The sequence below is a fragment of the Gobio gobio genome, assembly GCF_949357685.1.
Source record: "Gobio gobio genome assembly, chromosome: 13".
Taxonomy (NCBI): domain Eukaryota; kingdom Metazoa; phylum Chordata; class Actinopteri; order Cypriniformes; family Gobionidae; genus Gobio; species Gobio gobio.
In genome coordinates, this window is record NC_137106.1 from 13,296,900 (window position 1) to 13,308,883 (window position 11,984).

Here is an 11,984-nt window from a genome sequence, read left to right on the forward strand (position 1 = left end):
AGATTCCCTTCTAGTACATCCTTAACAAACACTCAATTGCAATCAGATGATTTGAGCCGAGCAGCCACCAGAACATCAGAGTTGTTTTGATTTTGAAAGTTAGCATGCATGCAATATCCTGTTTTTATGCATCACTTAAGCCAATTGACATTTTAGGGATTTATAGATAATAAAAAATAATAAACATTTTATTATTATTTTGAAGTAAAGAGAAAGTGTAAAACTGTGTAATCCATTAGCATTTACATTCAAGCGTAATTTACAAATATTAATATCACTAGAACAGCATAATTACGTCTTTGTGTTAAGATGAGTCACACTTTGGTGTGTTCTGTAACCGTGTTGAAAGCAACTCCCAGAAATACCCAGAAAAGGGTATATTTCATCCTTCTGTCCCGTGACACACACACACACACACACACACACACACACACACACACACACACACACACACACACACACACACACACACCTATTTTGTAACAGAAATGCGTCAATAAAAGAAAGGGGACGTTTGTTCTTTTTCAGGGATGCCTTCCTCTAAGCAGGGATCCCATGACAGAGTTTCACTCATGGGTTTTCCAGCCGGCCAGCCCGGGCGATATGCCACAGTGGGAATTAAGTTACCTGTAAAGAGGAAAAATGTTTTCTTTCTTTCTTTCTTTCTTTCTTGGGTGAGACAAAGACTTTCTGTAATTCCTCTGTAATACAGTGTTTAATATGAAATAACAGATATTAACATACATTCGCACATTCTATACATATATAGCTCTTACTCTTTTGTCTCCGTTCCTCGTCTCTTTTTTGTGAAGTGTAACTAAACTTCATGGTCCCTGATACAGTTAGTCCCAGTGGGAAAATGTGGTTCTTGTGTTTGGCGGTTTGCACTCTTTCTTTTCTCTGTGGGAAACTTTTTGTCGGATCATTATATAACAAGAACACTTGGTCCTGCTCAACTTTCACAAACAACTGGAGAAGAGTGGAGACTTCAGAAGGGACTCCATTGTCCTTGGCCTCAATCTAGTTCAAACAAAACTGACCTATATTGGCCACTGCAGCCATCATCTGATTTGATTGATTAATTTGTATTATACAAAGGTTGAGTCATGGGATGGGCTGTTCCTCATTTTGCGAAATAAACAATGAATCTGGCGGGACTGACTATTTTACAGATATACCAGCTTAAAAATAAATGTTAAACTTCGGTTTATTAAAAAAAAAACGGCTAAATGTGCAGGAAATTTCCAGGGAACAACCACGTCTCGCGAAACAAACTGTAATTTGACACCACTAACGCGTTAGTACTTTTTTTTTTTTTTAAACAAAACAACACCAATATTTTATGACATATTTGTGATATATACATCTATTATAAGATGATAGCCGACATTACGATAGAAGCCTACTTGTCATGCTTTGACGTACCGCCCCGCCGTCCGCCCGAAAATTGCGTGAGCACCGTGTCGTTAGGCCTTTCCACTGCACACGACAGCCGTTGGACCGGAAGTCATTAATTTGCAATGGAGACGTTATGAGTGAGTGAGCCAGTCAGTAAAGACGACTTTTATATTCGACTGAAACTTGTGAACACGGAGCAAGACAAAACTGACAAATGCTTTGACTGGCGCTGTGAGTGTCAGTGCACAGGGAAAACCCATTAACTGTTAAAAGGACACGATATCGCAGTGGACATTCAAATGGATTTTTATTATGACTGACCTGAAGGCAAATACTAAATCTAAATGCAGGTAATACACCTGCTCACGATCTCTCTCTCTCTCTCTCTCTCTCTCTCTCTCTCTCTCTCTCTCACACACACACACACACACACACACACACACACACACACACACACACACACACACACACACACACACACACACACACACACACACACACACACACACACAATCTACATAATATAAGCTTCAATGAACAATATCAATGAGAACAAACATGTTTACGTTGCTAAGAAGGGTGTTGTGTAGTGATACCACTGATCTATATAACGTGAGTGATACACAGGACTCATGCACAGGGCCATTAGGTCAAGCGTGAATAAAACACAGCTATTGACCAGTCAGAATCAAGGACTGGAAGTGACTAACCGTGCTATAATAAGTAACCAATTATTCATTTAATATTTATATTTTTAAATATTGTCTGACACCGTATTTTGACTCAAATTATTGGCGGTTAATTGTCCTATATGCTTAGCTGTTTATTGTTAGCTTACATTTATTCGTTCCACCTTGGTGATAGTTCAGAGGATAAACATAAAGGCTCTTGCTTTTGAATTTCTTTACTGGAGACGATTAAAGAAACATGGCAAGTCAATATTGGCAAAACACTCTAGTATTACTGTTTAGTGCAAGAGATGCGTTTAGTAAAATTTAGACATAGAAGCACAAAAAATAAAAGCCGTTTTTTCGCCGCAGCACATTTGCGTTCGGTGTGGAAGCACTCACTCATTCATTACACGAATAGCTGATCAAAAACTAAAACCATCATGCGTCAAAATCGCGTCCAGTGTGAAAGAACCAAGCGCAGTTTCTCTTGAAGCCAATACGGAAGTGACTTAAACTGCAATTCATCGACTGGCCGCTAGGGACAGGCTCCAGAAGGGAGCAGAATCTCATTGGGCCCCATGTTAAAATGCCCAACTTTACAGCAGAATAAAACATGTTTACAGCCTGGTACAAATTGTGGTTTTGGTCTATATGGCTAATTTTGTCCTATATGACAACTGTGAGGGGGGTGATTTTTTTTTTATTATAACTCATTCGTTTACATTATATAAAGCCTTAAAGTTCTGCATAATTAAGGACGTGGCCACTTTGAGTGACAGGTGGATAGCCGTTTATCTGCTGTCTGTTAGTCATCGCGTCACCTCAGCTCCACCCACGTCCCGCCTCTTCGCCCATTTTCTGTTATCCGGGAGTGACGCGCTGCCAAGATGGCAACGGCCAGCTCGTCCCTACTTTACGCTTCAAAACTGCTCTTCAGAATCCTATGGGTGACGTCACGGACACTACGTCCATATTTTTTTACAGTCTATGGAAAGGAGCTTTACCGTGGAGGATTTCCGAGACAGCATCAGTTAATGTTGCCGTGCAAGATCATAATGAAAGTTACGACTGCCACTAGTCGTGTCCAAACGTCGTGTCCAGTTAGTGTAAAGGCTAATTATTAATAATAAGTTATTAGTCTTTATTATTAATATTAATCACAATTGTCATTAGTATTATTATAACCCCCTGTTGAAAGCTACACTGTAAAAAATTTCAGGCCTCTCCAGTTTAAATTTTTCTAGTGACTGGTCACATCTACATTTTTCAGTTGGCCAAATTGAATTTCTGTGAATTGATAAAATTTAATTCACAGAAATTACATTTGGCCAACTAAAAAATGTAGATGTATATATTCATGAAGGAAAGAATATACCAAGAACAACAATTTTTTTTTCAACAATCCCATCACTATCATTATTCTCACCCTGAGGTTCCTTCAAAAGACGTGCATGCTTATGTAAAAAACAATGATTCATAATTTAGTCAATTAAGTCACTTGCATATCTTCTTTACACGCACACAAGATAAGAGCTAAAGTCAGGCTGTTTCCATTGGTCACCAGCAAACACATGACGACCACAGGTACACACTGCACTGCAATCAGTCATTACACATCCGGTCTGAAGATTAGAGTGTTTACATAGTTTAAGCTGCATTCGTTTGTCCATATATCACATTGTGGCTACTTTTTCCTCTCTCATAGACTGACTTGCATGCAAAAACTTCCCCCCAAATGTGTTCGGACACTTCAGCCAAACTTAAATGATTTACTCTGTAGATAATAAAATATAGGCTTTTTATTTAATTTATCAGTATTAAACGAGATTGGATATAGACATGCTTACTTGCCCTACTACATTTATCATCTAATGCTCACTTGAAAAAGACTAGCCCACTGAAGCTAAGTGGGGTTGAGTCAGGTCAGTACCTGGATGGAGACCTCATGGGAAAAACTAGGTTGGAATACTGTAACGAGCACAATTCTTCGGATGAGACGTTAAATCATGGTCCTGACTCTCTGAGGTCATTAAAAATCCCCCCATTAAAAACCCCAGTGCATTCGAAAAAGTAATTCAGGGGACCTCTTACCACAGCTTAAATAAATGCATGATTGCAAAATAAAAAAATATAATTTATTGTTTTAATTAAACCTTTTAAGTTGCAAACATTATTTTGTAGAGTTCTGTTGACGTAATAATGTTGATCACTAAAACGTAATATCGTCTGTATTTAAACTTAAATATCTGCTTAATTAATTGGCTTTTTAAAAACATTAAGTTGTTGTGACTTAATGAAATTGTCTTAATAACTTCAGAAATTAGGCAGTGGATTTCTAGTTCCCAGCATGCTTTGTATAGGACTGGATAAGTTGTCTGGCTATCTCAAGACCAAGCTCAATCTTTTAAGATTGAACTTTACTCTGGGGAGTCTGCTATGTATTTTCTACTGCACAAGAGGCGTGATCAACGGGCATAGTTCAAATGACTCTGTACGCAATTGGATAGTCCTTCAACCGATTAGACCAATGATCCATCGCTTCTCTATCCGCCATTCTGTTAAACCCGCCAATAGCGCGCCAGGTGTATAAGCCAGTTTGTGATTGGTCCCCGCAAATTTGTAACAGAAGCAGCCAAGCAGGATAGAAGTACAGGTTTCTTGCCTGAGCTGCAGGGCGAAATCAAATCGCAGGCAGATCGGGCTGAGTTTACCCAGTCTACTGGATAAGGAGAATAAATGTTGAAATTATGTGTTAATTTATTTGTTTTTTGTGAAAGGAAAAACCTGTTTTTGTTAAATGCTGTTATGTTTGACATTTAAGAGTTTCTGTAATGTTGAAGTTTTTGTGGTTACCATTGTGCTGAAGAGTTGACTCTATAAGCAGTGACTGCGCTAATGCCAGTGACAAGTACTTACTTGTTCATTAAATATACTTGTTAAAGGAACATGCCACTTTTTTTGAAAATAGGCTGGTTTCCAACTCCACCACCAGTTTTACCGTTTTCGAATCCATTCAGCTGATCTCCAGGTCTGGCGGTAGCACTTTTTGCATAGCTTAGCATAGAATCTGATTAGACCATTAGCATCTCACTCAAAAATGACCAAAGACTTTCGATATTTTTCCTATTTAAAACTTGACTCTTCTGTAGTTACATTGGGCCTCATTCATGAAACTTTCGTAAATATATGAGCAAATTATGAGTAATTTGCGCGTAAACTGGACCTTTACGAAAACTCTCCTCCAGATTAACAAACGTTTCGTATACCACGAATTTGGTAGTTAAACGTGTGTATATTAATGAATTCCAAACATTCGTAAATAGGACGCGCGTGCACGCTCATTCATAATTAGCATAATCCCCGCCCATGAGTTACAACTGCAAATGACGTGGCCAGGTACGCTTTGGAATCTTCTGGACTTCCTTCTCAGGTTTGGCTCCAGTATTTTGCATAAATGCTAAAGAGACTAATTGGCCATATGCCTGGCAATAAATATTAAATTATCATGTGTCCATCAAAGCATTTTTAGCCGGCAAAAAAACGCCTGGTGCTCTTCTGAAAACGGCCAGCTGGTGGCGCTTGAAAGCGCTTTGCAAGGGCAGCGTTTTTCCATCTGAGATACTTTGATTGCTATGAATATGATACAGAATATCCATGGCAGTAATGTGTTACTAGTTTCTCATTTTGAAGAATATTACTGAATATAAAAAATGCAGTAAAAAGCAGCATTAACTTCTCCATTATTGTTGTTCAGTCAGTGTAAAAGTGGGATGATTGGTCGGTGTAGTTTTTGTCCCGCCCCTCCTCCACTGTGATTGGACGGCCGGATAAAAAGTGACAGTGATGAGCGCTGCCTATTACCCAATGCTGAACAGTAAAAAAAACAACAAAAAAAACACCTGGGGCAAATCAACTCTGAAATATTATTATGGTACATAGTGCATCAAAATGCAATGCCGTCAGTTTGCCTAAATTAGAACACAGAACGTTCAAATGTTTTACGCACCATTTACACATGGTAGGGAGCAGGTGTACATTTCTTTCGTACCAACTAACATTTAGAAAATACTGAGAAAATTTACGTCAGAGCGGCTTTACGAACGATTTACACACAAATTCGTTATGCTCGTGTTTCATGAATGACGCCCTTTGTGTACTAAGGCCAACGGAAAATGAAAAATTGCGATTTTCTAGACCGATATGGCTAGGAACTATACTCTCATTCCTGCGTAATAATCAAGAAAACTTTGCTGCGGTCCCATGGGTATACTGCGTAATATCATTGCGCCTCTGCACCCATGGTATGGCAGCAACGTTTTCTTGATGATTATGCAGGAATGAGAGTAATACTTTTCATTTTCCATTGGTCTTGGTACACAATGTAACTACAGAGAAGTCAAGTTTTAAATAGGAAAAATATAAAAACTGTTTGGTCTTTTTTTTTTTGAGCGAGATGCTAACGGTCTAATCAGAGTCAATGATCTATGCTAAGCTATGCTAAAAGTGCTACCGCAAGACCCAGAGATCGGCTGAATGGATTAGAGAATGGTAAAACTCAACTGTTTAACTCTAGGGGAGTTGGAGTTCAAAAATAGTGGCGTGTTCCTTTAAATATGTTATGTTACAGTTGTGTGTATTCGCTTTGGTACTATTTTCGCAAGGATGGTGCATTTTCTTAGTAACAAAAAACCAAACTGATCACATTGTAACATTCTTTCAAAACCTTTTATTTTCTTTAAAAATGCTTTTATTCAGTTGCACACATTTTCAGTCCACATAATCGTTTCATAGACAAGATTATAGTAATAATATGTAATGAGAACATTTGGTTTAATCACTGAAACACAACATGAGGATCTTCTTTCAATTTCTTACTTTTAACAATCAGTTCTTTCAATAGCAAACAATGCAAGATACATGTTTCAAATCACCATTGTTGCTGAATTAATTACACTAATACAGGCTACATAATACACATCTTCTGATCTCCTCTCCCTTATACTCTATTCTGCTCTATGTTCTCACGCACACAACATTGTGGTTATAATCGAAGATAAATTATAAATGAAAAATAATGCATATGGTAATCCATATAGGAAATTGCAAACAAGGTAGAAACTATGTCTATAGAATCCATATCTATAGAAATCTATAGGTATACCAAATGATTAATTAATAAACCATTAAATTCAGTTGGATTAAATAATAGACAAATGTATTAAACTGAAAGAGAAGAGATGCAAATCAAAAGTTTGATAGTAAGAGCTAAGGCAGTTACTGTGAACCATTTATATAAATTAAACACTTATTTTGTGTAGTGAAAAGGATACTTTGTAAAGCGCTTTGGGTGTACAGCAGTATATAGGAAATGTGCTTTATAAATACTTACTTAATTAATTCATAAATGCTAAATCTTTATCTAACAAATAATTTATTTTAAATGTTTAACTTCTCTTGCTCTGGATTATTTTGAGACTTGTGCTGTGTCCCAATTCGCATACTATCCGTCCTAAAAATAGTATTCGAAAATAGAATTAGTATGTCCCTAATCGTCGTATGTTGAAAAGAGTATTCCAAAGATGGTCTACTATTTCCAGTCAGAATTCGAAGTGCAGATCGACGCGCGCTCTAACGGCTGATATTGCCCACGACCCATTGCGAGTTGGAAGAGGATTCGGTTAGAACTACAAACGCAGATAAAAAGTGTTAAAAAACTACAAAAATGACAGATGTACGAGTCCGACAGTTAAGTAGAGAGGTCTAGATAAAGGGACTTGAGTGATTTTAAAAGGACGCCTGCATCAGATGTCATCAGCTTAATTGTCTGAAGGAGACGCGCAAGCATGCCGCATCCGCGTAAGCAAGCATCCCTTTCTCAGAGAATCGTGGTTAAAGACGTAACCCCAGAGCGTACCCTTTAGATGAAACTCCATGCTGTGTCCAACGATGCTATGGGAACGTCAAACTATACCATGCTGAAGGAATGCCTGCTGCAGTTGAGCATCAACACTTCACTGGGCGCATCCCATGCGACTTATACAATGACCTCCTTCCCTAATAGACAGTTACAACAGGTGCTAGGGGAAAACATCTCGTTCCCTGAAGGAGCGAATGGAGACGTATACGCTGGAACTGACAATGAATTCAGTCGACATGTTCGTTGAACGTGACCGACTGGAAGGGAACTTCTCGGTTACATATGTAATAGGCATGGGCGGATCTGCAAGGGGGGGCAGGTGCCCCCCCACTCTAGAGCCTTTCCCCCCCAGCTGCCCCCCTAACTTTGATGATCCAAAAACTGTACTTGTAAAAACAACCCGCCAGTATGTCCAATACATTTACCAAAAGTAAACCATTTGATTTTTTATTTTAAATGTATTAAAATTAAAATGCATAAAATACCCCTCCCCCGCCCCTCAAATACTTAGCTACGTCCCTGATTCAAGCGTGCAGAGCGGCGTTCGCTCAGTCTGGCTCACACACAGCGAGTCTGCTGCGGTGCGGTGGCCCTACAACCCGACTGGAGAGACTGAGCTGCCCCAGAGCCCCTGAAGGCGAAGTGAGTTTCCCCAGGAGTAGTTTAAACACATGTTTAACTTAAAATTACATTTGTAATGAATGTATTGTATGCTAAAGACGATTCAGCATCAGCAAAAACAGCGAGTCTATTACGTTAGCCAAAATCAGCGGTTGTGATTCGTAAGAGCACTCTTCCCTTTGATTAGCCTAATTTTGATTTTAGTAAAGACAAGAACAGCTTAATAAAAAATATAAAAATATTGTATCCATAACTGCCAAATCTCACGCATTCACCGTGAGACACAGGGCAATTGACACTTTTCACGCGCACATACATTTTCTCACCCACAGAAAAATCGCCAAGCAAAGAGGACACGGAGACTGACAGACTAGACAGAGCAGGTTACTTATGATATAAAAAAAAATTCAGCTCTCAGATTCTGTCACTTTTATTACGAAATTCAAATAATAAATGCCGTTTTGGCGCTTTTAAATGTTACGTGACAGATCCCTAGCTGCACGTGGACAGATCATCTCTAGCTAATAGTAAATAAACTCTAATGGACAATGTTGAAAGAAACAGTAGCCTACAATTTACCTAAATGTATATTCCTCATACATAATATCGACCAATCAGTCTAACAAAGGGGTCAACAAAACAACTGGAGAACAATTATGTCACATAACATTTACCTCAGGAAAGCCATTTAATGTCCATAATAGGCTAAGCACATTAGTTGGCTAGAAAAAAAGAGCTAGAGAGTATTTTGGTAAATATGTGTAGTGTACCATATTACATATTTATTATATTTTTCTTTATATCGTTAAATAAAGTTGTTATTATAATAAAAAACGCATTATATGTAATTTGAGTTATTTTTAACCTTAAATAACACTGCCAGCTGATAGGGCTCTATGTTTACAGCATTAGGTGAGTTGTTTTTTCTTGAGATTAGGTACATCTTGTGTGCCTAATATTTATCCAAATGAGTCAATATTAAATCAAATCACAATAATTTAATTGAATTGAAATAACAAAAAAGCGTAGCTTACCAGAAATTGTACCATGTAAACACTGTAACATGTTTAGAAACACATAACACTGTTTGTGAAACATTTTGCTGCAAAGCACAACAACAGTCGCCTTAAAGGGTTAGTTCACCCAAAAATGAAAATTGTGTCATTAGTCACTTACCCTCATGTCGTTCGACACCCGTCAGACCTCCGTTCATCTTCAGAACACAAATGAAGATATTTTAGTTGAAATCTGATGGCTCTGAAAGGCCTCCATTGGCACAATGGCACGGTTCACTCTCAAGACCCTTAAAAGACACTAAAGACGTCGTTACAAAGTCCATCTCACTACAGTGGTTCTAAAATAACTTTATGAATCGGCGAGAATAGTTTTTGTGCGCAAAAAAACCCCTAAATAACGACTTGTATAGTGATGACGATTTCAAAACACGGCATCATGAAGCTTCGAAGCGTTATGAATCAGCGAGTCGAATCAGCGGTTTGAATCGCCAAATTTCAGCAGTTTGGCGGTTTGACACGCGATCCGAATCATGATTCGGCTCACTGATTCATAACGCTTCGAAGCTTCATGATGCCGTGTTTTGAAATCGTCATCACTATATAAGTCGTTATTTAGGGTTTTTTTGCGCACAAAAACTATTCTCGCCGATTCATAAAGTTATTTTAGAACCACTGTAGTGAGATGGACTTTGTAACGACGTCTTTAGTACCTTTTAAGGGTCTTGAGAGTGAACCGTGCCATTGTGCCAATGGAGGCCTTTCAGAGCCATCAGATTTCAACTAAAATATCTTCATTTGTGTTCTGAAGATGAACGGAGGTCTTACGGGTGTCGAACGACATGAGGGTAAGTAATTAATGACAGAATTTTCATTTTTGGGTGAACTAACCCTTTAAGCTTTCCTAAAAAAGATGGGTGATCATGGGTAATTTCATTTGTGGACTGTATTTATAAGTTTTAATTATAAGAACTTGAGTATTGTCCACTGTTGTATATTTGTAGTCCACTGCATCTTGGACACAATTATTGTACTTTTTTATATTTTCATTTTGCTTTTTATACTTTTTTGTTTTGTTTGAACACAATTAAAAACCTTTGTAGTGTGTAAGGGCATGATTAAGCAATAAGTACTGTAGTTTAAAAGTGGTTTTGTGTTTGTTTTGTTAAAGCAATTCACATATAGGGATTTCCATGTACCATCTACCCCTGCCACCCTGCCAAGACCTCTTGCCACCCCTTTGCCCCCCCAAGTAAAATTTTCTAGATCCGCCACTGGTAATAGGGCTGGGAAAAAAATATCGATTTCTCGATTTTAATCGATTCTCACTTTTACAAAACAATATCGATTCTTAAATCCCAAGAATCGATAAGTCATCCTGTTTTCAGTTAGGCATAATGAATGAAATAAACATTGTAGCACGCCTCCCATCCAATAAATCGTATTCATCTTTGTGCTTTATTACTATTGATATGAAACAAAGTCTCAGATTTCAAATTACGTCTATTTGTTTACGAAATTCAAAAACATATACCGTTTTGGTGCTGTGGTGCGAGATCGCTCTGCCTCAGCTCAGCTCAAGAGAACCGGCAGCGCGGAGCAAACATGAACGGATCTTCTCTTCCGAGATTATGATTATGTAATTGTAGAGTTATTATAACTTTATTATTATTATATATAAAAAACATTATTTAGTGTCATTTAAGTGTCTGTTCATTTGTACCTTCAATATTAGTAGGCTAATGTAGTATCAACTGCCTCCCATAGTTTACAACATTAGTTCAGAAATTAGTTTTCTTTGAGAACATTTTCCATGTATTTTACCTGATACATATCCAAAATAATCGATATTGAATTGAATCGAAAAGAATCGAAAATCGAATCGGAAACTTGTGAATCGAAATCGAATCGAATTGTGAAATTGGTGTCAATAATCAGACCTAGTATGTAACCCTCGTTCCCTGAAGGAGGGAACGGAGACGTTTGTCGAACGTGACCGACTGAAAAGGAACGCCCAGAGCTCTATGCTCCAATACTTACCTAATCCCCATTTTAGCAGGGAAATCCAACACAGGCAGCCTAATCCCAAAGCGGGATACTGTACTTAGTCATAGACTATGCAGAGGAATTCTGTGTTGTCATGTACTCTGTCCAAATCCTATCACTCACCACGTTTTTCTATAGGGCTGCACAATTCATCGAATTTGTAAACGTGATTACAATTACGGATGCCACAATTATATAATCGTTGAATAAAATGTAATCGCAATTACAAAAAAAAGTCCACCTATATTATTCTGTGTACTTAATGTGTTTTTTCTTTCTTTCTACAGGTTATCTTAAGTTTTTCCCCATTGTTTTTAT